Source organism: Pan paniscus, chromosome X (genome assembly GCF_029289425.2).
Source record: "Pan paniscus chromosome X, NHGRI_mPanPan1-v2.0_pri, whole genome shotgun sequence".
NCBI classification, from domain to species: domain Eukaryota; kingdom Metazoa; phylum Chordata; class Mammalia; order Primates; family Hominidae; genus Pan; species Pan paniscus.
Window position 1 is genome coordinate 155,563,438 of NC_073272.2, and position 27,926 is coordinate 155,591,363.

General features: G+C 37.5%; 2 protein-coding genes across 3 annotated transcripts in view; one reads left to right on the forward strand and one right to left on the reverse strand.

Moving 5' to 3' along the window:
* The window catches only part of TMLHE (trimethyllysine hydroxylase, epsilon), a 124,345-nt gene extending 107,551 nt beyond the window's left edge, over positions 1-16,794 (reverse strand). The window contains exon 1 of one of the 2 annotated variants that reach the window (XM_034950049.3): positions 16,608-16,794. The gene's annotated coding sequence lies outside the window, so the exon portion shown is untranslated. The remainder of the gene's footprint in view (positions 1-16,607) is intronic. The other variant, XM_034950051.3, reaches the window with a different exon arrangement.
* The window catches only part of SPRY3 (sprouty RTK signaling antagonist 3), a 164,257-nt gene continuing 152,208 nt past the window's right edge, over positions 15,878-27,926 (forward strand). Inside the window, exon 1 of the mRNA XM_034950053.3 lies at positions 15,878-16,463. The gene's annotated coding sequence lies outside the window, so the exon portion shown is untranslated. The remainder of the gene's footprint in view (positions 16,464-27,926) is intronic.

Sequence of the window (27,926 nt, forward strand, 5' to 3'; positions counted from 1 at the left end):
TAAACACCAGTTGTCAGTATTTTGATTGTACAACAAAGCCTGGACAGCAAGAAACCTTTTTCTGGATTGGTGCCATTGATGCTTTGTCCTTGCAGTCAGAAAGTACCTTATCAGTAAGATACTGACTTTTAAAGTTCTTTTGATATTGGACAATGTCCCTGGACACCCAGAACCCCCATGAGTTCAACACCAAAGGCGTTTAAGGGGTCTACTTGCCTCCAAATACAATGTCTCTAATTCAGTCCCTAGATCAGAGGGTCATAAGGGCCTTTAAGGCTCATTACACCCAGTACTCTATAGAAAGAATTGTCAATGCTATGAAAGAGAACCCCAATAAAGAGAACATCATGAAAGTCTGGAAGGATTACAACATTAAAGAATTCCCCCATGTGTATCAAAAGAAAGAAATGAGGCTATTTTGACCTGACTTATTCTTAGGAACCTCAGTCAGTTGCCCAATACACTGTCCCCTAAATGCTAACATTATCTAATACTTTCAAGGGTTGTTGTTCAACTTCTCAGAATTTACTCTTCAAAATATATGTTTGTCAGTTCCCCAATCTTTTGGCGCCTCTTATGTTTTCTGTAGTTTCCATAATTCCTGACAGTGACTATACTCAGGAATACATTTCTTCTAAGTATACGAACTCATTGAAATAGGCTCAGTGTTTCTTTTTTTTAAAATTCTATTATTATTACACTTTAAGTTTTAGGGTACATGTGCATAATGTGCAGGTTTGTTACACATGTATACATGTGCCATGTTGGCGTGCTGCACCCATTAACTCGTCATTTAGCGTTAGGTATATCTCCTAATGCTATCCCTCCCCCCACCCCACAACAGTCCCCAGTGTGTGATGTTCCCCTTCCTGTGTCCATGTGTTCTCATTGTTCAATTCCCACCTATGAGTGAGAACATGCGGTGTTTGGTTTTTTGTCCTTGCGATAGTTTGCTGAGAATGATGGTTTCCAGCTTCATCCATGTCCCTACAAAGGACATGAACTCATCATTTTTTATGGCTGCATAGTACACATGAAAAAATGCTCATCATCACTGGCCATCAGAGAAATGCAAATCAAAACGACAATGAGATACCATCTCACACTAGTTAGAATGGCAATCATTAAAAAGTCAGGAAACAACAGGTGCTGGAGAGGATGTGGAGAAATAGGAACGCATTTACACTGTTGGTGGGATTGTAAACTAGTTCAACCATTGTGGAAGTCAGTGTGGCGATTCCTCAGGGATCTAGAACTAGAAATGCCATTTGACATAGCCATCCCATTACTGGGTATATACCCAAAGGATTATAAATCATGCTGCTATAAAGACACATGCACACGTATGTTTATTGTGGCACTATTCACAATAGCAAGGACGTGGAACCAGCCCAAATGTCCAACAATGACAGGCTCAGTGTTTCTTAAGCATTTTTTTTACCTAAGCTAATACAAGTTGAGTATCCCAAATTCAAAAATCCAAAATCTGAAACATTTTGAGCACTGACATGAGCTCAAAGGAAATACTCACTGGAGAATTTTGGAATTTGGATTTGGGGATTAAAGATGCTCAACTGGTAAGCATGTAATGCAAATATTCCAAAAAAAACAATCTGAAATGCTTCTAGTCCCAAGCATTTCAGATAAGGAATACTCAACCTGTACATTCTTCAAAATAAAATCCTTTTCAAAAAAAAAAAAAGATGCCATCATTGTTATAGAACAAGGCATGAAAGCCATAAAGCCCCAAACAATAAATTTCTGTTGGAGAAAACTGTGTCCAGATGTTGTACATGACTTCATAGACTTATGACAGAGCCAATTAAGTTAATCATGATGTAGATTGCACATATGGCAAAAGCAGGTGGAAGGGTGAAGGGTTTCAAGATAGGAATATTGGAAAAGTCCAAGAGCTAATAGATACCATGCCACAGGAATTTTAAAATTTTTAAATGACGACTTGATGGAGATGAGTGCTTCCGAACCAGTGCCAGATTATGAGAAAGAAGATGTAGATGAAGCAGTGCCAGCTATAAAGACACATGCACACGTATGTTTATTGCGGCACTATTCACAATAGCAAAGAGTTGGAACCAACCCAAATGTCCAACAATGACAGACTGGATTAAGAAAATGTGGCACATATACACCATGGAATACTATGCAGCCATAAAAAATGATGAGTTCATGTCCTTTGTAGGGACATGGATGAAGCTGGAAACCATCATTCTCAGCAAACTATCGCAAGGACAAAAAACCAAACACCGCATGTTCTCACTCATAGGTAGGAATTGAACAATGAGAACACATGGACATAGGAAGGGGAACATCACACACCGGGGACTGTTGTGGGGTGGGGGGAGGGGGGAGGGATAGCATTAGGAGATATACCTAATGTTAAATGACGAGTTAATGGGTGCAGCACACCAACATGGCACATGTAAACATATGTAACAAACCTGCACGCTGTGCACATGTACCCTAAAACTTAAAGTATAATAATAATAATAATAATAAAGAAATTGACACTAGACAATACAGAAGAAGGGTTCTGATTATTCAAGACTGCTTTTTTACTTCTTTTACAATATGGACTTTTCTATGATATGGGCACTGAAACTAAAGCAAATGGTGGAATAATTGGTACCATATAGGAACATTTTTAGAGAAATGATAAAGCAAAAAATACAGACAGAAATTATGATGTTATTCTGTAGTTACAACGAGTGTTCCTGCCTCTCCTGCCTCCCGTTCCACCTCCTCCACCCCTTCCACCTCTGCCACTCCTGAGACAGTGAGGTCAACCCCTCCTAGTCCTCCTCCTTCTCAGCCTACTCATCTTCACATAAGAATACAGTATATAATATGTATAACATAAAAAGTATGTGTTAATTGACTGTTTATGTTATCACTGAAGCTTCTGGTCAATAGTAGGCTATTAGTTAAGTTTGGGGGAATAAAAAATTACACATGGATTTTCGACTGTGCAAGAGTCAGAAGCCCTAACCCCCACATTGTTCAAGTGTCAACTGTACTTCTATATTATACAAACTCTTCCTGAGAACAAATAAAGAGAAAATACTCCCATACTCATGTTTAAGGCAAGTATAATCTTTATATCAAAATCAAACCAAGACAACACACTTACAGACCAATCTCACTCACAAACATGCTTGTCAAGAACACAAACAAAATATATTAGCAGAACAAATCCAAGAAAAAAAGTAAAGACATGAATCATCATGTTCAAGGTTGCTTAAATTTTAGAAAGTATATTATAGAATTCAACAAATTAATAGGTGATAGAAGCAAAATACACTCACTTCAACATGTTCAGAAAAAAATAGATAATATATCCATTCACAATATTTTAAAAGTCTCTCAGTAAATTAGGCATAGAATGGAACTTCCTTAGCCTGTTAAGGGGTACTAAAACATAACAAACATACTTAACAGTAAGATATAAAAGCATTTCCATTTATTTATTGATAGTGAGACAAAAATTGATACAACCATGTTGAAAATGAGTTTGACGTTTTTTATCTAGTAGAGTTGAGGACATGCATACACTTTATCCTAAAGTAGTGGTTTTCAACAGGCATCTTGCCACCATCAACCGGCATCTTGCCATGTCTAGGGAGTGTGTTGGAAATGTGTATGGGGCAGGTTGGTTATCACAATGATTGGAGGGGAATTATTGACATTTAGTGGCATCAGAGATATTAGGCATCCTGAAATGTTCAGGACAGTCCCAGGCAATGGAGAATCCTGCCTAAACTTTTTAATATTAACCTTGACATGCCTACAAATGAAAAACCTGTTTATAATTACCAGAGGCCAGAACCTACCTCCTTTTGTTACATATAAACATGGTATTTTTGCATGAATTTACTATATACTGAATTTTCTAGGAGTAAATCTACCAAGTAAATTGAGAGAACAGTATATTTTCTTTTGTTCAGAAATTTATCCAAAATAATTTTTTTAGAAAATCATGTCACCAATGATAATTACACTTTGTGGTATTATATTTGTAGCTGTCACATTCATGGCGATCAATGTATAGGTGTAAATATTTGGCTACTTCAGGTAGTCATGTTTCAGCATTTACATATTTAAATACATTATTATAAATCACTCGCATTTAATTTTTCCTTTAAATTCTAGTTAGGACATTGTGCTCATATTTTAAATATGTGTATAGGTAGGTTATGCTATCTATGAATTTCACTTCTGGTTAATAAAGAAATTGGTACAAAATATTTGTTATAAAAAGGGAATTGGTAGAGTCTTTCAAGATGGCTGACTAGAGGCACAAGACACTTGACTCCTCCACAAAGAAGAACCAATCAACTGGGAACGACCAACATCACAGCTGACAAAAGTTGCAATACTAGTTGAAGCAAATGAGACCAGCCTAAAATTTAACAGAGTAATCTACTGCACGAGACAGCTATACTGGGCTTTAAATAAGGTCCTACATATCCCTAGGGGTCTCCAAGTCTGTGCACATGCTCGGGAGAAACTGAACAGTGCCTCACTTATCTACTAGTCTTTGCCTAAATGTGTGGTGTTATACAGTAGCAAGTAATAGCAAAGGTAGATTTCTAAACTGCGTGAATCTGGAATGTACGCCCCAGCCCACACATGGATACTTTCAGCAAATTGTGGAACCCTCACTGGCAGAAGGTGTTTAAGCATAACATATGAACAGTCACTGGATGACCACTAAAATATGGCCCAGCAGTGACCCCCTGGAAGCTAGCATAATAACAACAACAACAACCAAAAAAACTGAGTAAAAGCATCAGAGGCCACACCCTGTGGGGGAGGCCAGAAGGCAGTGGAATAGCAAAATGCTGAAAGAAAAATACCCAAAATTTTCAGGTAAGAATTCTATATCCAGCAAAATTATCCTTCAAAAATCAATGTGAAATAAATAAATTCCACAATACACAAAGACAGAGAATTCATTGCTAACAGACCTACCCTACAAAAAATACTAAAGTCCTTGAGCTAAAAGGAAATGACACCAGATGGTAACTTGAATCCATAGGAAGAAATAAAGAGGATTAGTAAAGGTAATTATGTAAGTAAACATAAAAGAGAAAATACATACTTTTCTTACTTTCTTTTAAAGGAAAACTACATAAAACAGTATTTTTAAAACTGTGTTGTTGGGCTTATAACATATTAAGATGTAAAATATACTGCATTAATAGCACAAAGGATGGGTGGAGAAAACTTCCCTGTGTTGCTGAAATTAAATTATTATTAATCTAAAGTAGGTTATTTCAAGTTGACATACATATTGCAATCCCCAGAGCATTCAATTAAAAAGCTCTAGAAATTACAGTAAAAACATCAAAAAAGGATTTAAATGGTATTCAAGAAATTAGCTATATAACATAAAAGAAGGTAATAAAGGAGAAACGGAGGAACAAAGAAGTCAAGAAACATTAATGAAATAAATGAATAAAGCCAGATGTACATCTATAAGTATAAATGGGTTAAACAGTCCAATCAAAACAAACATTGTGAGACTGGATGAAAAACACACTCCAAGGATATGCCATCTACAATAATGGAAAGACACACTTTAAATGTGAAGACATAAACAGGTTAAAAGAATAAAAGAATGAAAAAATTGTATAAAAAAAAGAGCAACCATAAAAGAGCTGGAGTGGTTAGACTGATATCTAGTATCAGACAAAATGGACTTTAAGAAAAAAATGTTATAGAAAAAGAAGGACATTTTATAATGATGAAAGGTTCTATTCATCAGGAAGATATGTAACTATAAACATATACACATCTGACAACAAAACTCTCCCCAACTAATTCTATGAGGCTGGTCTCTGACATCAAAGAAAACAAATACATTATAAGAAAAGAAGCCTACAATTCAACTTCCCTTATGAATACAAATGCAAAATTCCTTAACAAGATGTTAGCAAATCAAATCCACCAGTATTTCAAAAAGGATTATATATCATGACAAAGAGAGATTTATTCCAGGAAGGCAAGGTTCGTTTAACACCCCCAAATTAAGGTAATACCCTATGTTACATTAGTTAATAATGTATCGTGTAGAATAAAGGACAAAAACCACATGATCATTTCAATAGATGCAGATAAACCATCTGACAAAATCTAACAGTCATTCATGATCAAACATAAAAACTTAACCAATTAGTAAAACTTCCTCAACCTGATAAAGAACATCTACGAAAAATGCACATCTAACATCACATTTAGTGATGAAGGATTGAATATTTCCCCTAAGACCAGAAAAAAAACAAAGATGTTCACTCCTGTCATTCCTATTCAACATTATACTGGAGATGCTAGCCAGGGGAATTAGGCAAGGAAAAGAAGTAAAAGGTATCCAGGCTGGGGAAAAAAATAAGTCAAACTTTCCTTGACATAATCCTGAATGAGAAAACCCTAAGGAATATACCCACACACTCACATGCACACATACACATGGACACGCACACACACAATATTAAAACTAATAATTCTACTCAACAAAGTCACAGGATACCAAATCAACATGCACAAAGTCAATTTGTATTTCTATACACTTGCAAAAAATCATAAAGTGATATTATAAAAAATAATTCACAATAGTACCAAAAATTAAATACTTGGGAATAAATGTAACAAAAAAGTAAAAGATTTTTACACTGAAAACTACAAAACATTGTTGAGGAAAATTAAAGAAGATCTGAATAAATGGAGAGGTATTTCAAGTTCATGGATTGAAAAATCCAATACTGTTAGTTGGCAGTTCTCCCCATACTGATGTATAGATTCAGTGCAATCGCTACCAAAATCAAAGCAGAGGCTGGGCATGATGGTTCATGCCTATAATCCCAGTACTTTGGGAGGCCAAGGCAGGAGGATAGCTTAAGCCCAAGAGTTTGAGACCAGCCTGGGCAAAATAGGGAGACCACATCTCTACAAAAATATTGTTAAAATAGCCAGGCATAGTGATGCACATCTGTAGTCCCAGGCACTCAGGAGACTGAGGTGGGAGGATCGTTTGAGCCTGGGAGGTTGAGGATCCAATGAGCTGCAACTGTGTCACTGCACTCCAGCCTGAGCAACAGAGCAAGACCCTGTCGAAAGAAAGAAAGAAAAGAAAGAAGAAAAGGAAAGAAAGAATGAACGAAAGAAAGAAAGAAAGAAAGAAAGAAAGAAAGAAAGAAAGAAAGAAAGAAAGAAAGAAAGAGTGACAAGATGATCCTAATATTTATATGGAAATGGGAAGAACCCAGAATACCCAAAACAATGTTGAAAAAGAAGAACAAAATTTGAGGATTCACCTTTCTCAATTTAAATACATATTACAATGCCACAATAGTCAAGACAGTAGGGACTGGCATAAGAATAGAAATATAAACTAATGGAACACAATTGAGAGGTCGGATATAAACCCTTATATTTATGGTAAATTGGTTTTCAAAAAAGGTTCCAAGTCAATTCAACAGGAAAAGGTTAGTTTTTCAACAAATGATGATAGTACAGTTGGATATCCATATGCAAAAAGATTAATGAAGACCTTCACCTTACACCATACACAAAATAACACAGAATGAATCAGAGTCATAAACGAAAGAGGTAAAAGTATAAAACTTTTAGAAACATAGGAAAACCTTCATGATATTGGGTTAGGCAAAGAATTATTAGATACAACATCAAAAAACACAATTGACAAAAGAAAAAAAATAACTTGGACTTTAACAAAAATAAAGAACCGAGAGCCCCTCTGCCACTGCCATTGCAGCAGCTCTGTCCTTGCTGCCCTAAGACTGGGGAAGGAATAAAGAGCCTGAGGGATTTACTTGCACCTCCAACATGCCACAGTTGCCATACAGAATAGAGCCAAGTCTCTCATCTCTGTGAGCCTCCAACCCCCTGGTCTTCACCAAGCAGGGCCCCTGGCTTGGGCCCACAGAACAGCTGCCCTACCTCATGGCTGAACATTCCCATTGTCAGTGGCTCTGTGTTGCTCTGGGGTGGAGCTCCCAGAGGCAAATGAAATGCCCTCTGAGACTGCCACTGCAGTGGTACTGCCTTTGCTGCCCTTGGATTGGGGAAGGAACAAAGACCCTGAGTGCTGTACTCATACCTCCATCATGCCACAGCCAACCTAAGAAGAGGCTAGTCTGTCTTCCCTGTGAGCTCCCTTCTCCCCCTCCCCATTCATCACCAGGCAGGGCTCCCTGGCTCGGGCCCACAATGCAGCCACTCCACCCCAGGATGAATGCTCCAAATGATAGTAGTTCTGCATTTCTCTGGAGTGGAGACCCAAAAGACAAGTGAAAGGCCCTCTGCAATTGCCACTGCCAAGGTCCCTGCCCCTGCTGCTCCCAAGCTGGGGAGGGAACACAAAGCCTGAGCTCATCTGAAGGCTGCATGTGAAGCCCAAGAGTGTCAAGCCAAGCTCTGCAGCCAGCACTCAAGTGGGAGAGGAGCCCACACCCTCAGAGCACCAAGAGGGAGCATGGCCGCAAACACAAGGAAATAGAGGAGTCATGTGGCTGAGCAAGAGCCTACCTAATGGCCATTACACTTAAGCACCATCTACTGAATCACAGCCCAAATTTTGACACCAAAAATACTTACCTAATATATCCCTCTGTGAAACGAAGAACAAGAATTCAGCTACAAATAAAGACCCCGCACAAAGCTCCAGCACTCTGACAATGTCCAGAAATGAGGTCAACTGACTATACTCAAATTACACCACAGTTAAAGAAACATTAGCCCACACACAGGAGAAAGAACCAGCACAAGAACTCTGGCAACCCACAAAGCCAGAGTGTCTTTTTTCCTCCAAACAACACTAGTTCCCCAGCAAGGATTCTTAACCAGGCTGAAATGGCTAAAATGGCAGATATAGAATTCAGAATGTGGATAGGAATTAAGATCATTTGAGATCCATGAGAAAGTGGAAACTGAATCCAAGGAATTTAAGGATTATAATAAAACAATACAGGAGCTGAAAGATGAAATGGCCATTTTAAGAAAGAACCAAACTAATATGATAGAGCTGAAAAACATAATACTGTCCATGAAAATTTCCCAAACCTCACTAGAAAGGACAACATTCAAATTCAGGAAATTCAGAGAACCTCTGCAAGAACTATACAAAAGGACCATCCCCAAGACACATAGTCATCAGATGCTCCATCAGGCTAACAGCGACCTTTCAGCAGAAATCTTGCAAGTCAAAAGAGATTGGGGGCCTAGATTCAGCATTCTTAAAGAAAAGAAACTCCAACCAAGAATTTCATATCCAGCCAAACTAAGCTTCATAAGCAAAGGAGAAATAAGATCTTTTTTATAGACAAGCAAATGCTAAGGGAATTCATTACCATCAGGCCTGTCTTACAAGAGGTCCTTAAGGGAGTGCTAAATATGGAAACAAAAGACTATTACTGGCCACCACAAAAACACACTTAAAGACATAGGCCACTGACACTATAAAGCAACCACGTGATCAAGTATACATAATAACTAGCTAACAACATGATGCCAGGATCAAATCTGCACATATCAATATTAATCTTAAGTGTAAATGGGCTAAATGCCAAAATTAAAAGGTATCCAAGTGGCAAATTGGATAAAGAAGCAAGACCCAGTGGTATGCTGTCTTCAAGAGTCCCATCTCACATACATCACATACAATGACACCCATAGACTCAAAGTAAATGGATGGAGAAAAACCTACAAAGCAAACAAAGAACAAAAAAAAGCAGGGATTACTATTTTAATTTCAGACAAAATAGACATTAAACCAACAATGATGAAAAAAGGCAAAGAAGGACATTACAAATGGTAAAGAGTCAACAAGAAGACTTAACTATCCTAAATATATATGCACCCAACACAGGAGCACCCAGATTCATAAAACCAGTTTTCAGAGACCTATGAAGAAACTTAGATAACTATACAATAATAGTGGGAGATTTCAATACCCCACTGACAGTATTAGACAGATCCTCGAGGCAGAAAACTAACAAAGATATTTGGGACCTGAACTCAGCATTTGATCAAGTGGAGCTAACAGACATCTACACAACAATCCACCCAAAAACAACAGACTATACATTCTTCTCATCTGCAGATAACACATACTCTATTGTCCACACAGTCAGCCATAAGACAATTCTCAGCAAATTAAAAATTTTTTAAACCAAAAAAACAAAAATCATACCAGCCACATTCTCAGACCACAGCACAATAAAAATAGAAATCTATACCAAGAAGATTGGTCAAAACTATAAAATTACATGGAAATTAAACAACCTGCTCCTGAATGACTTTTGAGTAAACAGTGAAATTAAGTCAGACATCAATAAATTCTTGGAAACTAATGACAACAAAGATACAACATGTCAGAATCTCGGAGACATAGCTAAAACAGCATCAAGAGGAAAGATTATAGCATTCAATGATAAAAAAAAGAATGAAATCAATGAGGCTGGTTCCTTGAAAGAATAAATAAGACAGATGGACTGCTAGCTAGACTAACAAAGAAAAAAAGAGAAGACACAAGTAACCAAAAACAGAAATGATAAAGGGGACATCATCACCAACCCCACAGAAATACAAAAAAAAAAAAAAACCCATCAGAGACTATTATGAACATCTTTCTGCACACAAACTAGAAAACCTAGAATAAACTGATAAATTCCTGGAGACATACAACCTCCTAAGACTGAACCAAGAAGAAATACAAACCCTGAGCAGACCAATAACGAGTTCCAAAATTGAATCAGTAATGAAAAGCCTACCAACCAGAAAAAAACGCAGGTCCAGAAGGATTCATAGCTGAATTCTACCAGACATATAAAGAAGAGCTGGTACCATTCCTATTGAAACTATTCCAAAGAATTGAGGAGGGACTCCTCCCTAACTCCTTCTTTGAGGCCAGTATCATGCTGATACCAAAACCTGGCAAGGACACAACAAAAAAGGAAAACTTCAGGCCAATATCCATGAAGAAAGTAGCATGTCAAAAAGCTAATTCACCAAGATCAAGCAGGCTTTATCCCTGGGATGCAAGGTTGGTTCAATGTATGCAAATCAATGAATGTTATTAATCACATAAACAAAACTAAAAACAAAAATCACATGTTCATTTCAATAGATGCAGAAAAGCCTTTTGATAAATTTCAGCATCTATTCATGTTAAAAACCCTCAAAAAACTAGGCACTGAAGGAACATACCTCAAAATAATAAGAGCTATCTATGACAAACCCACAGCCAACATATACTGAATGAGCAAAACTGGAAGCATTCTCCTTGAGAACTGGAACAAGACAAGGATGCCCACTCTCAACATGCTACTGGAAGTCTTGGCCAGAGCAATCAGGCAAAAGAAAGAAAAAAAAGGCATCCAAATAGGAAGAAAGGAAGTCAAACTATCTATGTTTGCAGACAATATTATTTTATACATAGAAAACCCCATTGTCTCTGACAAAAATCTCCTAGATCATATCAACAACTTCAGCAAAGTTTCAGCCTACCAAATCAATGTACAAAAATCAGTAGCATTTCTATACATCAATAATGTCCAAGCTGAGAACCAAATAAAAAATGCAATCCCATTCACAATAGACATAAAAAAAATAAAATACCTGAGAATACAGCTAACCTGGGAGATGAAAGATATCTGCAATGAGAATTACAAGACACTGCTGAAAGAAATCAGAGATGACACAAACAAATGAAAAATCATTCCATGCTCACGGATAGGAAGAATCAATATTGTTAAAATAGCCATACTGCTCAAAGCATTTTATAGATTCAATGCTATTCTTATCAAACTACCAATGGCATTCTTCACATAATTAAAAAAAATTATTCTAAAATTCTTATGGAACCAAAAAGGAGCCCAAATAGCCAAAGAAATCTAAAGCAAAAATACAAACTTGGAAGCATCACATTACTTGATTTCAAACTATAGAAGTCTACAGTAACCAAAAGAGCATGGTACTGGTACAAAAACAGACATATAGACCAATGGAACAAAATGGAGAGCCCAGAAATAAAGTTGTGTGCCTACAGCCATCTGATCTTTGACGCTGATGAAAACAAGTAATGGGATAGATACTCCCTATTCAATAAATGGTGCTAGGATTGCTGGTTGCTGTGTGCAGAAGATAGAAACCAGACCCCTTCTTTACACCATATACAAAAATCAACCCAAAATGGATTAGACTTAAATGTAACAACTAAAACCATAAAAACCCTTGAAGAAGACCTAGGCAATACCATTCTAGACATGGGCCCTGTCAAATATTTCATGACAAAGACATCAAAAGCAATGGCAATAATAATAAAAACGGATAAATAGCACCTAGTTAAACTGAAGAGCTTCTGTACAGCAAAATAACCTATCAATAGAGTAAATAGACAACACACAGAATGGGAGAAAATATTTGCAAACTAGGCATCTGACAAAGTTCTAATATCTAGAATCTATAAGGCACTTAAATTAACAAGCAAAAACCAAACAACCTCATTAAAAAGTGGGCAAAGGATATGAACAGACACTTTTCAAAAGAAGACATACATGTGGTCAACAAGCATATGAAAAAATGCTCAACATCACTAATCAATGAAAACCACAACGAAATACCATCTTACACCAGTCAGGATGGCTATTAGTAAAAAGTCAAAAATAACAGATGTTGGCGATGGTGCAAAGAAAAGGGAACACTTATACACTGCTGGTGGGAATGTCAGTTAGTTCAGCCACTGTGGGAAGCAGTTTGACAATTCCTCAAAGAACTTAAGACAGAACTACCATTTGACCCAGCCATCCATTATTGGGTATATACCCAAAGAAATATAAATCATTCTGCCATAAAGACACATGCATGCATATGTTCCTCACAACACTATTCACAACAGCAATGACATGGAGTCAACCTAAATGCCCATCAGTGGTATATGGAATAAAGAAAATTTGGTACATATACACCATGGAATACTATGCAGCCACAAAAAGAATGAGATCATGTCCTTGGCAACAACATGGATGGAGTTGGAGGCCATTATTCTAAGCAAAGTAACACAGGAACAGAAAACCAAACACCACATGTTCTCAGTTATAAATGGGAGCTAATATTGAGTACACATGGACATGAAGAAGGGGACAATAGACACGGGGGCCTACTTGAGGATGGAGATTGGGAGGAGGGTGAGGATCAAAAAACTACCTATTGGGTACTATGCTTATTGCCTGTGTGATGAAATAATATGTACGCCACACCCCTGTGACACACAATTTATCTATGGAACCAACCTGCCCCTGTACCTCTGAAACTAAAATAAAAGTAAAATAAATAAAAACCTTTGCCTTTCAACATACAGTAGTAAGAAAATGAAAAGACAAACCACAGACTTGGAGAAAATATTTTCAAACTACATATCTGATAAAGGACTTGTATATAAGCAACTCTTACATCTGAATAGTAAGGAAGCAAACAACCTAATCAGAAATGGGCAAAATATGTGAGGAGACATTTCTCCAAAGAACATATACAAATATCTAACAAGCAAATAAAAAGATGCTCAATTAGCCATTAAGGAAATGCAAATCTAAATCACAATGAGATACTTCTCCACACCCTCAAGAATAGCTACACATTTGAAAAAAACAAAACAAAACGGGGAAATAACAAATATGGTGATGATGTGAAGAAATACATTGCTGGTGGTTCATATAAATCTAATAACTGTAAAATAGTACAGCCCCTTGGGAAAACAGTTTGGCAGAAAATTAAACATACAGTTATAATATGACCAAGTAATTCCACTCATAGGTGTTTAACCAAGAGAATTGAAAACGAATGTCCACCCAAAAACTTGCACACAAACGTTCATAGCAGCTTTATTCATAATAGCCAAAAGATAGAAACAATCCAAGTGTTCATCAACTGATGACTAGATAGACAAAATGTAGTATACTGATGCAATGGAATATCACTCAGCTATAAAAAGGAATGAAGTATTTATATATGCCACAACATTAATAAACTTTGGAGACATTATTTAGATGAAATTTTCAGGATAGGCAAATCCATAGGCACAGAAAGTAGATTAGTGGTTGTCTGATGCTGGGAGTAGTAATGAAGACTGACTGCAGATGGGCAAGGAAGATGTCACTGACGTGATGCAAATGTTTTAAAATTAGATTGTAGTGATGGTTGCACCACCCAATAAATTTATAAAATCACTTTAAATATGCAAATTTTATGGCATGTAAATTATCCTAAATACAATATTTAAACACTGTGAGCATCAAGAAAAAAAGAGAACTTTCATCTCCTTACTTTGACAATTTATTAGGGATCATACAGAGGTCATTAGGCTGTTTGTTGTTGTTGCTGTGGTGGTGGTGGGTTGTGGTTTTCCCATGAGAGTCGAGGGTCATGCAACCATTTGGTCTTTTAAAATAAAAATTTTTAAATCAATTAAAAAAGAATATTGCTGGCTTGAAATTTGGAGTACTCATGGGACAAAGAGAAGTGGATGGATTTTTTAAAATATTCAGGATGTAGAAGTGACAAGATTTTGTAGCAGTTAGATATAGGGAGTGGGGAAAGGTGAGGAGGCCTCAGACTGAGTATGCTTAAAGTTGAATTCCTGTTGTCCTCCCGAACTGGCTGTCCTGTGCTGCCAATCTCAGTGAATGGATCAGCATCCTGGCACAGAGTTGACATTCATTGATTGCCTTTGGAGTGAATGAACAGAGTATGATGAATAGAGTGAAAATATAGCTAAACAAGGCAGACACCAGGTCCTGCCAAATAGCCAATGCAAAACTCACCCTTCAGGTTGGCTCAGCAGATGTCCAGCATAATTTTTTTCTCACCTTTCAAACCATTTGGGAAATCATGAGGTGTTTTCCTCATCCAGAAGAACACTCACCTACATATCAGCCACTCCTTCCCTAGAACCTACAGGTATGGAGCAGGCTGGGTTTTTTCAAGAGCCTCTTATCCTGTAAATCTTTACACAGGGCAATGGCAGGTGCATGTACAGCCCATATGAGCCCAGGGGATGTTTGGTGTTATAGAAAGGGGATCACAGTGGTGCCCAACTGATGGATCCGTGTTCAGTTTGCAGGAAGAGACTCTTCCCACCAAAGAGGTTTGTTAATCCCGGGGTCCCCCTCCCAGCCCCTGGAGGCATCAGATACAGCTGTCAGAAACATTGTAAACACCCAGTGATCCACTTGGCTGGTTTTACTGTTGTTCCCAGGGTTGACAAGCAGAAATACAGAACAAATGGTGGTTCCTGAAACAGAGGCCAAAACAAGGAAGTGATCTGTTCCAGTCCAAGCTTCCAAGAAATAAAGAACTAGGTGGGGCACACTAAACAAGCCCCCAGACTCAACCACCCCAGTAAACATTCCCTTCATCACACTGGTTATGAGATAAAGTATAAGTTTTTTAAGCCTTATTATAAATAACCTTACTTAACGTCTTCTGGTTGTTGTGAAAATTATAGTATTTTGCAAAATATATGTTCACCATTATCATTACCACCAGTTCCTTAATGAGGAGAAACCAGAAGTTGACACCAAAATGTTGATCCATAATGTTTATAGTCCTTCTTTGTCTTTATAGTTAATGTAAAATAAACTGTATGTAATTTTTACTACAGTGTGTCCTGAAAGGGCAAACCAAGCTACAAGCAACTCTAAAAGACTACTACTGTATGGGAGTGGATTATGAAAGTGTTTCTTAAATATGAGAGCTCAAGTTTTTCTTTCAGCGACTGAGTTAAAGCACCCAACTCATTTATCATGAGACTTTTGCTAGGCAGTGTACTATGTCCACTCAACACACATCATTTTAGGAAATCATCTGGTTAAAACGTTTAATAGTATGGCATTCACAAACCCATTCTTCAGAGTTGACATTCAATTCATGGTTTGAATGTCGTTTCCAGGGCAGTCAGGAGTATTTAAAGGCTTTTCCATTGTTTTCGGAAGAGAAAGAAAACTTCCTAGCCTAACTTACTTACCCAGAGCCTTGCTCCAGAGGGGGCAGACAAAGGGTAAAATCTGGGCAGAGAACATTAGTGGATATGAGAACGAAAGAAAGTGCTGCAAGATCTTGCAGACAGCTGAGTTCCACCTTCCACTCTACTGCCGAACAAAGTGAGGCAGGAAGAGGGTAGGGACTCGCTGAAAGCTAAACACCAAGTCAGTGACAGATCCAGGGCTGTAAAGTCCGACCGAGATTGAAACAATGTACACTGGGCGTCAGTCCCAACGCGAGCTTGCTCCAGCTCTTCCAGCTCTTCCTGAGCGCTAGGCCCATCTGGCCTCACGCTGATCTCCGGGCAGACTCTGTCGCGCAACTGGCACAGATCGTGACGACAACCCTGCGGCAAGGCAGGAGTGGCCTTCCTCTCCGCCAGGGTTAAGGTGAGTACCACCGCCCTTGGGCCCAGCAGCCCGGGTGAGAGCCTCCGCCGCCCACTGCGACAGGCCTGAAAGCGAGCGCCTGGGCAAACCCACCCGTAGCACCCATGGGGACACCCCTTCCCTGACCCACGGGACGGAACCCACCTGTGCTGGAGGTCGTGACTGCTAACTCCGCAGAGTGGGCAGAATTCCAAGCAAGGAGAGTCTCGGGAGGCAGCCTTTCACCCGCCTTTTGCCTTTTCACCCCCAAAACTGTCGGCCCCACGCTCCCCTCCCCCAGCCCGCTCGGGCCCAGCGGAGAGCCTGTAGGCCCCGCCCCACTCCTTCCGGCCGTGCAGGGTGGGTGCCTCTGGCGCCCGGGACTTCGCCCGGTGCTAGGGCGTCAGTCTCCCATTCGGAAGGACTGGGCCGGGGCACTCTATTCAATCGCCTTTAGTGAACATACTTGAAGCTATAGGTGCAGGGATGAGAAAAAACAGGCCCACAAAGCTATAAAACCTGGGTCCCCTGCCTGCCATTTCAGTGCTCCTCCCGAGTCCTCCCACTACGCTTCTAATTATGGTAGTTTATCGAGGTTTACTAGAACTAAGATTCTACTACCTTTCCACCACTTTCTTGAGTTTATGGAAGTCATATACCGCTCATTACTCCCATCGATTCAGCTGAGCATCTTGAACCCAGGGTCCAGATACAGTGCTATATACAGTGAGCACTAGAAGGGAATACCCATTAGGAATGAACACCTTATGCAGGTAAAAATTTAAGAACGATACATATTACAAAGAAGGACCAAAAAGTATACTGAAATAGTATATGCAATGGAAATCCAAGGCAGATTTAAAAAATGAGAGTAAGAACAACAAAAAAAATCAAATGCATATATACTGAAAATGGGAAATTGTGCAGTATTACATTTATTCGAGATTAAAAGTGTTAATCTAATGTCAAAAAAGCAATAAAGGAATTGGTTTGTAGAAGTCAGGATCAACAAAAGAGAAAAAGCCTCCACACCTTTGCCCTGGAATTCCTTCTGCCATGAATGCTCTTACCCGGCACTTGTTTATTTGGAAAACGGCTACTCGTTATTTTTGACTCAATTTAGATAGCACCTCCTCTGTGAAGCCTTCCCTGTCTTTCCCAGATAAGTTTGTATATTTTTTTTCCCTAGGTCCAGTATGCCCAATGGATCTCGTACAGGTCTCAAGAGTACCACTTACTCTAGATTATAATTTCTCTTTCTGCATGTCTTTGTCCTCTAATGAATAAGTAGCTTCTTGAGAGCAGAAAACTTGTGTTTTTCATATTTGTTCTCCAAGCACAGAGTCTAAAATGTCTATATATTTAATAAATATTTGTTAAAAAATTTCTAGAACCAGTGTGTAAACAAAAGGACATATCCAGAGTGTGAATGTAACATAAAGAGGAAAAACTAAGTACAATGAGAATCTAGATTTAGTCTGGCTGGTATTCATTCATGCAATAAACATTAATGAGTGCCTACTGTATGCCAGGCACTGTACTAAGATCTGGGTGTAAAATGATAAACAAAGCCCAGATATAGTCCATGCCCTTATGCCCTTATGTTTAAAGAACAAATTGGAGTTGGCCAGGCAAATGGGAAAACAAAAAAAGTTTTGGGCAGAAAGAACAGCATGATCCAATGTCCTGTAACAGGAAGATCATAACTGTAGCAATTAGAGTGAATGAGCTCACTTAAAGCTAAGCTGAAATCAACACAAAGTACTCAGAAAAGGCAACAGGTTGATAGACAATACCTGTTTGTTTGAGTCAGTAAAAGAAGCAAGTTTCCTTAATAATAGTAACCAACATTTATAAAATGTGCACTATATGCTAAACACTGGGCTAAGTGTTTGTTTTATATCAAACACTTAAGGTAGATGATATTATTTCTACTTTAAGGATAAGGCAACTGAGGCACAGATAGGTTAAGCAATTTTCACCAGGATCACGTGGCAGTTAAATTTCAGAGCTGAGATTCAAACCTAGGTAATTCGGCTCCAGACTCTAGGGAGCCTGGATATTTTACTTTTAATAAAATATAAATTTTACTTGTAATAAAATAAAAGTCAGATATTTTACTGTTTCCTCTGTGTGTGTGTGTGTGTGTGTAGCAGGTCACATGGTGTATGGCACAGAGTGGAACTTCTTAATATTTTTGGAATGAATGAATAGCTGAATAAAAGCAATAGGTACAAATGTGCTAGAAAACAAAATAGAAAAAACAATTGTATCTGGGTCTTTTTATGTTCCCGCCACACCAGCTGTTCCTAGAACACACCAAACTTGTTCTTGTTCTGCTTCCAAAATATAATCTGCTCATGCATTTGTCCCTCACTGTACTGCTAACATTCCGGACCAGAGTTTGGCTTTTTTTTTTTTTTCTGTGAAGGGTCAGCTGGTAAATATTTTAGGCTTTTTGAGTCACATACAGTCTTTGTCTCCAGGTATTAAATTCTGCTTTCATAGAGTGAAAGAATTCACAGACAATACATAAATGAATACGTGTAGGTATGTTCCAATAAAAGTTTATTTACAAAAACAGGCAAGAGGCAGGATTTGCCCTGTGGGCAATAATTTTTAGACTCTTGCTCTAGGCCAAATTATCACCATCTCTTGCATGGACTACTGTATTAAATGATGTCTGAGAGCCATCATCTTTGACTAACATCTACACCTTTGTTTTATCAGCATCTCAGTGAAGCTTTAGTGATCTCTAATCATATTCATAACCTTGAGTTCTTGAAAGGTGGTTAAAACTATGTGTTAATTGTGATTTTGAACTTCGATTTATCAAAGATGGTCTTTAAAAGAACTACTAGTGATCTTTGAAAGAGTTAAAAAATTAAAGAAGGAAGATTTATTATAAAAGTAATGACTTTTAGCCAGAAAATAAATATTCTGGACACAGTGCAATGTTGAATTTGGCTGAAGCTTTGGTCTATGACAAGAATCCTGCTAGGTACTCTATAGAGAAACAAATAAATGCTAAAACTTTTCAGAAATCATCTAGACCATACAAAATTTTCCTCACCTACTCATGGACAAAAATTTGGTAAAGCTGAAGGGTATATTAATTTGTGTTTCGGTTTATGAACATTTCTGACTCTGGGGATATGAACATTTCTGACTCTCAACAGAAATGTGATTCAGCATAAACGTAGTAACCTATACAATTAATTTTGCAGTGAAGAAGTATTAATTAGGACTCATTAGTTAAAAGTTATCAAAACCTACCTGAAACTAACAAGCAAAAGAGAGAAATTTATGGGAAGATAATAAGGTGTTTCACAGAACTCAAGGAGGATTAGAACAATCAAAACTTTTAAAAAGGCAAGGTATAGTTAGGCCTCAAGAATCGTCAAAAACAAGGATTCCAGTGAAATTGACTCTATCATTCTTTTACCCCTATTCTTCCCTGCACATTTATCTGGGGTATCTCTCTCTCTCTCTCTCTCTCTCTCCTCTCTCTCTCTCTCTCTCTCTCTCCTCTCTCTCTCTCTCCTCTCTCTCTCTCTCCTCTCTCTCTCTCTTCTCTCTCTCTTCTCTCTCTCTCATCCCCTCGTTCCCTCCCTTGCTTTCCTCCCCACTCCTCTCAAGCTCTTTTTGTTTCCCAAGTCCATGTAACAGTAGATACAGTTACGGACACCTTCCTAGATTTTCATATTACAGATTCAACCACTGAAGAGAGACACTAAGCCATATCAGGTCCTCTGAAAAGCAAATCTACAGATCTATCGTGGGTAATGGCTGGCAAGATAAAGAGGAGATTACAGTACAGCTCTATGGAAGTCTCAACCACCCCAACAGAGACTGCTAATTAGAGGAATCCTGCGTTAGACAGAAATAGCCCTAGTACACCTCTTGTGCTCAGAGATTGGCTGGAGATGCCTGGGAAGGGAATGACCTTGGATCAAATGATGCAAAAATAATCCCAAAAGTGCTCCAGCTGGAGACTGTTAGCTGACTCCACTCCTCATAGTAGGTTTTCCCTTGAAAGATCTGAGAGGCACTCCCTGGTTACCATAGACCTTTATGGTCCTATCTCCATAAATCTATGAGGGATTTATTGGCCAAGTTTGAGACTGGTGGCCACCTAGACCAATCAACTGTAGCTAGGTGAGCGATGTCACATATACCAAAGGATAATTTTCTCAGTTTTCCTGGGGCTGAGGAATTCCCTGTAATGTGCTAAAACCACAACAGTTCAGGGCAAACTAGGATGCTTAGTTATTTTATTAGTACCCATGTTAATAGGGGTGGGAAAGTTAAAACCGTCCGGTAATATCCTACTATATAAACAATTGTACTTTACTGCATTTATGGAGGAAATTCTATGTATAGTGGTTTTATTGGATTAGGATAATTTATAAAGGTCTCAGAAGAATTCCCTTGAAGATGACAAAAGTTTCATACTTTAATTCTTGCATGCTGGTTCCCTTGTGCATTTATACATTCTTCCTCAATCTAGAATGCTCCTCTCACTGCAACCTCCCTCTCCTCAACCTTGTCCTCACTGTTAGAAATGCTTCTTGCCCATTTCTCTAGTTTCCACATGGAATTATTTCTCTAAATTAAGATTAAATCACATAATAAATGCCAAGCACATATCATAGGACATGGCATAAAATAGGGGCTTGTATCAGTCAAGGTTCTTAGTTGCATGCAACAGAAGCTGAAGCTGACTGATTTAAGCAGGAAAAAAAGTTATGTTGGGAATGACACTGGATCAGCACTCTTGCCGTTAGAAACATCATAAAACTGCATAAAATATGCAAGGAAACTGTTTAAAGATATTGAACAATAGTCAGCCCATGATTATGATCCCCAGGAAAAGAGAAACTCACAAATCAAGCCCCAAGACTGCCTTAGCTCTTTGCCTGGTGACTGTTTTCTGATCCCAGCATCAAGAGCTAGATTCCAAGCTGAGTTTGCAGTCTCATTGAACGAAGGAGGAAAAGATCAGAGCTCAGGGTAGCAGAAGCATCTGAAATCTATGGAGCAAGGCATTAGAGAAGACAATCTGTGCAGATGTTGGGATGGGTAAACATATGTCTTGGGGTTTCCAGCAAAACTTTAAAAAGAGGAGGAGTTATAGAACTTCCTGGTTTCAAGACTAACTATAAAACTACACTTATCAAAACAGTGTGGTATTAGAGTAAGAAATAACAAATAAGTCAATAAAATAGCTCAGAATCCAGTAATAGGCCTACATATATTATGGTCATATATTTCTTTGGTTTTAACCTTCTATTTGGAAATAATTGTCAATTCACAGGAAGTTTCCAAAAAATACAGGGAGACCTCGTGTACCCTTTACACAATTTCCTCTGATGGTAAAATCTTGCCTAACTCTGGTACAATATCAATCCAGGAAATTTACATTGGTAAAATCCACAGAGCATATTTGAATTTTACCAGTTACACATGCATATGTGTGTGTGTAGTTGTATAAAATATTATATGTGTAACTTTGTATAATGACCACCACAATTAAAATGTAGAACATTTCCATTGCCACAAGCTTTCTCATGCTGCCCCTTTATAGCCACACTCACTTCCCTTTCTCCTCCTCAACACCTGGCAACCATTAATATGTTCTCCATCTCTATAACTTTGTCATTTCAAGAATGCTATATTAATGGAGTCAGGCAATATGTAACCTTTTGGGATTGGCTTTTTTTCTACTCAGCTTAACTCCCTTTAGATCCATCTAAGTTGTGTGTGTCAATAGTTGATTCTTTTTTATTGTTGAGTGGTGTTTCATGGTATGTATGTATCAGAGTTTGTTCAACCAATAACCCACTGAAGAACATTTGAGCTGTTTTCAGTATTTTTCTATTATCAGTGAAGGTTCTATGAGCATTCTTGTACACATGTGTTTTTTTGGGAATACCAGTTTTAATTTTTCTGCCCTAATTGCCCAAAAGTATGTTTCCTGGGTTATATGCTATTTGCATATTTAATACTTTAAGAAACTACAACACCGTCTTCCAGAGTGGCTGTACCATTTTATATTCTCACCGTCAATGTATGAAAGATCCAGCTTCCATGCAACCTTTCCAGCATTTTGTATTGTATTTTTTATCTTAGCTATTTTTTATGTCAGGTATTCTGACAGGTCTGTGGTGATATCTAATTGTGATTTTAATTTGCCTTTCTCTGATGATGAATGATATTGAACATATTTTCATGTGCTTATTTTCTATCTGTATATAATCTTTGGTGAAAGGTTTCTTCATGTCTTTTGCCCATTTTCTACTTGGATTGTTCAGCATTTTTTATGGTTGAGTTTTGAGAACTTTATATATTTAACATACTAATTCTTTGTTAGATATATGGTTTACAAGTATTTTCTCCCACTCTGTTGCTTGTCTTTTCATCCTCTTAAGACAATATTCTGCAGAGTAAAAGTTTTGAATTTTGAGGAATCCAATCTACCAAGTTTTTTTATGGATTGCGCTTTAGATGTCAAGTCTTAGAGCCCTTTACTGAAACCTATATCCAAAGATTTTATCATGTTTTTTAAAAAAGTTTTATAGTTTTGTGGCTTACATTTAAGTCCATTATCCATTTTCAGTGACTTTTTTTGGTAAAGTATGAAATTTAGGTTGAAGTTCATACTTTTGCCTATAGATGTTCAGTTGCTCCAGGACTATTGCTTGAAAGGCTATCCTTACTTTTTTTTTAACTTGCTTTTGCACATTTGTCAAAAGTCAGTTGGGCAAATTTGTGAGGGTCTGTTTCTGTTTTTTTGTATTTGGTTCCATTGATCTAAGTGTCTATCCCTCAGCCAATACAATGCTGTCTTATTACTTTAATTTTTTATATCATTACCAATGCCTTTGAACAGGGAAATTCTCTTAAACCACTGAAAGTTGAAGAAAATGAACCTCAAACTCTACCTCATACCATAAATAAAACTCAACTTAGAATTAATCATAGACCTAAACATAAATGCTGAAATTGTTAAGCATAAGGAAGAAAACATGGGAGAATATCTTCATGATCTTGTGTCAGGCAATTGTTTCTCAAAATAGAAAAAAAATCATTAACCATAAAAGTTTAAAGTGATAAACTTCATTAACATTAAAAACTTCTGCATGTCAAAGACATTGTTATGAAAATGAAAATATAAGCCATGGACTAAATACAAAATATTTATAATACCTATATCTTACAAAAGTAAGGTATCTATAATACATATAGAACTCTTAAAATCAAACATAAAAACACAAACAAACCCAATTAGAAATGGGAAAAAGATTTAAACATATACTTACAAAAGAAGATGTACGAATGGCCAATAAACATATGAAAAGATGTTCAACATCATTTACTCTTGAACTGAAGGAAAAGTTAAATCACAAAGACACAACACTTCACACAAGCTATAACATCTAAAAAAGAATGATACTACCAAGTGTTGATGATGATGTGGAGCATTTTGAGTTCTCATACATTGCTGATGGCAAAATAAAATGGCACAATTGCTTTAGAAAACTGGTTAGCAGATTCTTATAAAGTTAAACACACTTTATAAGATTCTTAGTTAAACACACTTTAGCAGATTCTTATAAAGTTAAACACACTTTCCCTATGACTCAGTAATACCACTCCTAAGTATTTACCCAAGAGAAATGGAAATATATACTCATACAGTCTTCTGCACAAATTTTTACAGCAGTTTTATTTGTAATAGCTCCAAACTGCAAATAATTCAAAACATGCAAATTGATAATAAACTATACATCCATAAAATGGAATACTACTCACCCATATAAAATAATTACTTGAAAGCAACAAATGTAGATGAACCTCAAAAACATTATACTCAGCTAAAGAAGCTAGACACAAAAGAATACATACTGTATGACAATTTATATAAAATTCTAGAAATTCCAAAATTAAATTATGCTGGTAGAAAGTAGAATAATGGTTTCCTGGAGCAGAGGGGTTGTGTATTTACTGGAAGGAGTAATGACAAAACCCTTTGGAGTGATGATAATGTTCTGTATCTTGATTGTGTTGTTGGTTACACAGTGTATACATTTGTCAAAACTCGTTGACCTGTATAGTTAAGATCTGTACATTTAACTATACATAAACTATACTTCAATAAAAATTAAGTTAGAAAAAACAGATATTTGGTGGCTAACAGAATTATCATGAATCGTGGAGAACCAGTCATGGGCTGGGTGTCTAGGACCACCAACCAAAAATTCACTGCACAACTGGTGTGACGAGGAAACCTCTTTTACTACCACAAAGGACTAGATGCTACTATATATACCAGTGCTATTTCTACAACAGAAAATCAACTTTACTGCAGCCAGTAATGCCAATGGCTGCCACTTCTATGCTGGAAACCCGATTTGCCAACTATTATTGTTCACAGAGTCAGTATGAGTGCAAGAACATGCAAGAACAGCTAAGTTTTGTGATCAAACTCTGTCACTATCATTATCTTCAGTTTATTCTGCTTATGTGATTCTGAATTGTTTTTAACTTTTGTTTTAGCAGACATTCTATGCACGTCTTGTACTATAAATAGCTTAAATCCATTTTGGATTTAAGTCAAGAAATGCATACAACAATGAAGTATATTCTAGTCATCAAACCATATTAATTTTTTCTCATATTACCTATTACATTTTTTCCAGTCTTACTGTTGGTGAGGCAAGAACCCTGGGCTCTGGAGTCAGACAAACATAGGTTTTAATCCTGGTCTACTCACATTGTCTACTCCATCCTTCCTGGATTTTCCTTTGTTCTACCACTCTCCCACTTCCATGAGTTTTCTTCTCCCTAAACATTCCTTTTTGTTTCAACTATTTCTCATAAAATGAGTTGGGCTATCATCATATGCCAAAAGGAAAAAATGTGTCTTCAAGAGTCTGTAGGCCAAGTTACCAAATGATGTCCTCTCCACTCTGGTAGTCAGGGTGATATCAGCAAAGGTCCCCTCATTTCAGTATGGTCAAAGATTTATTTGAAATTCAGTGTATTACCAGCAATGCTTGGCCCAACTTCTCTAGTATGACTGACTTCCTGAGCAAGAGACTCAATATATCTGGGGCTCCAGAGCAGCCAAAGGTATTCAAGGGTCTCTTCATTTATACCGTATCTTATTACACAACGTCTATGCATCTGAGAAAGGAACTTCACCAACAGAGCAGTGCAGAAGACCCCGACATGGGTTCCCTGCCCTGCTTTTACTACAAACTCACAGAAGCCAAAGGCTACCCGCAAAGGGCAGGTGGGTGGTCCTCACTATCAAGTCAGTATCTCTGGAGTATAGGGCCACCTCCTGTAACAGGCATTAAGGTCAACAGGCTTCATGTAGAAGCAATTTCAAACCAACACCTGTGCTTGGCAGAGCATGATGGGCATTCAGAAAAACCCTCACTCTGCACTTTTCACACTCTAAAGTCAGACTGTTGGGGCTATAAAATAGATGTGATGCAAAGTATAATAACTTTCAGAGGACTAACAAGAAATTATAATATCACTGCTTTTGGAAAATAGGTTCTAGTGGCCCTAGGGCATGTTTCATCCCTGAAGGATTGTGGGTATTGAAAACAAACCACTACCTGCAGTTAAAGTGAGAACTCCATGCTGTAAAATCAATGTTAACCAGACATCCTACACTTATGTGATTTGTCTTAATTAGAGTTTGAGCTCCATAATTCACTGTCTCAGCGGCTTATTCTGGCTGTATCCCTCAAGTTTGCACAGCCAACCCCACCTTCATTCTGTAGTGGAACCCAAATAGGATCCTATCTATTGGAGCCATGTCTGCTAAGTAAAAATAAAAATGGAGATACCTAGGGCATGACTTTGCACTACAGGCTGAAAATGCTGCAGTTTGTGCAGAAAGCAGTACTTGTACAAATTTCTACAAATGAAGAATTAGAAGAGGAGAAAATAATAATGTGGATCATCACAGTGTCCTGGAAGGTTCCCCCTCCAAGTTTCTTCATATTTAAAAGACAGCAGTCTCTCAAAATGTTAAATTATCTGAAGATGATACTTTTATCAGTAACTTCTTGAGTCAAGCAGACCAACAGATGGGTCTGTAAATTTGGAAGCAAAGACCCAAGTGGGACCATAAAGAAACATTTATAACAGATATCCAGCATTCATTAAGGGGTCTCAATTAAACCACTGCCTTTGCTAGAACTCCATACATATGATATTGCATTTTTCATCATATATTAGGATTGCTTTCCCCAAGTATATGATATCAAGAGCTAAGAGAAATATCAACCAATTGTTTTGGAATCCCCAGCTAGGCCAAACAGAATCCTATATCCTGATTCCCATCACTGAACCTCACAGTGGGGCTGACTTCTGATGTGCAGCTGATTGATTGCTGTCACATCCTTACCTATATGTCTGTGGCCTCACAGACCTCTAGCAACTTAAAGGATACTGGGCCAAATTTCACAAATTAATGGCCCATTTCAGGGATTGAGTATATAAAAGTAAATAATATATTCAGATTACCTAGGATCTTCTTTTCTTTATGGCTATTGCCCTCTATGACTCTATTTATCCATGAACTTCATTGCTTCTTAGAATCATTTTCCTGAATTACAGTGTCCAAAATGAAAGTCCACATTTTTTTCAACAGAGGAATGGGCACTTTTCTGAAAATAAGCCATATCATATTGAAATACAGTTACACAAAATATGTGAAGATATCTTATTTAAATCATTTCTTAGAATTATAGAATTTTAGAGAAAAAGGAACTTTATGCACTTTTTATTGAACTTGTTTTGATTTAGTTAAGCTCTCTCATTTTACAGATGTGGAAACTCATACTCCAAAATATTATGAACAATTTTGCCCCTGTATTCACCTGTTACCAGTTACTGCTCTATCTGATGCTGTTTTTGTCTTCAGTAGAACTGACTCGCCCTGAATTTTTCATGTTTTAGTTAGAACTTGTCATTGCTTACTCGTGGGTCCAGACGCTAGTCCAATATGCATCAGAAGAACTTGCAGGTGGTTTATTTTCTTTCCACTTGCTCTTGAAGAGACAGTTTTGCTGATTTCTGCATTTCAAAACCTGTCTAGTACCAGACATTTCATGAAGAAGATCAAAAGCTCTCACTCTAAGTGAAACAAAATTTGGTTTAATTAATAGCTGTGTAAGCTTAGGCAAGTTACTTAACCTCTCTGTGTCTTAGTTTTTGCATCTGGGAGATAAGGTTAATGACACATACCTTGCAGGATTAACATGTGAATTAAGTGAGATAGTGAATGTAAAGCACCTGGCTCAGATTTAGAGTGTAATAAATCATTGCAGTTTTTCTTATCTATTAAACACAATATTGGGAAAAGCATTATATGGCTTTTTAAAAAACATTCCTTGTTAGATAGGAGGCTGCTTTTTTCCTTTTTGAGTCTTCAGTGCAAATAAAAATGTGGGAAAATGT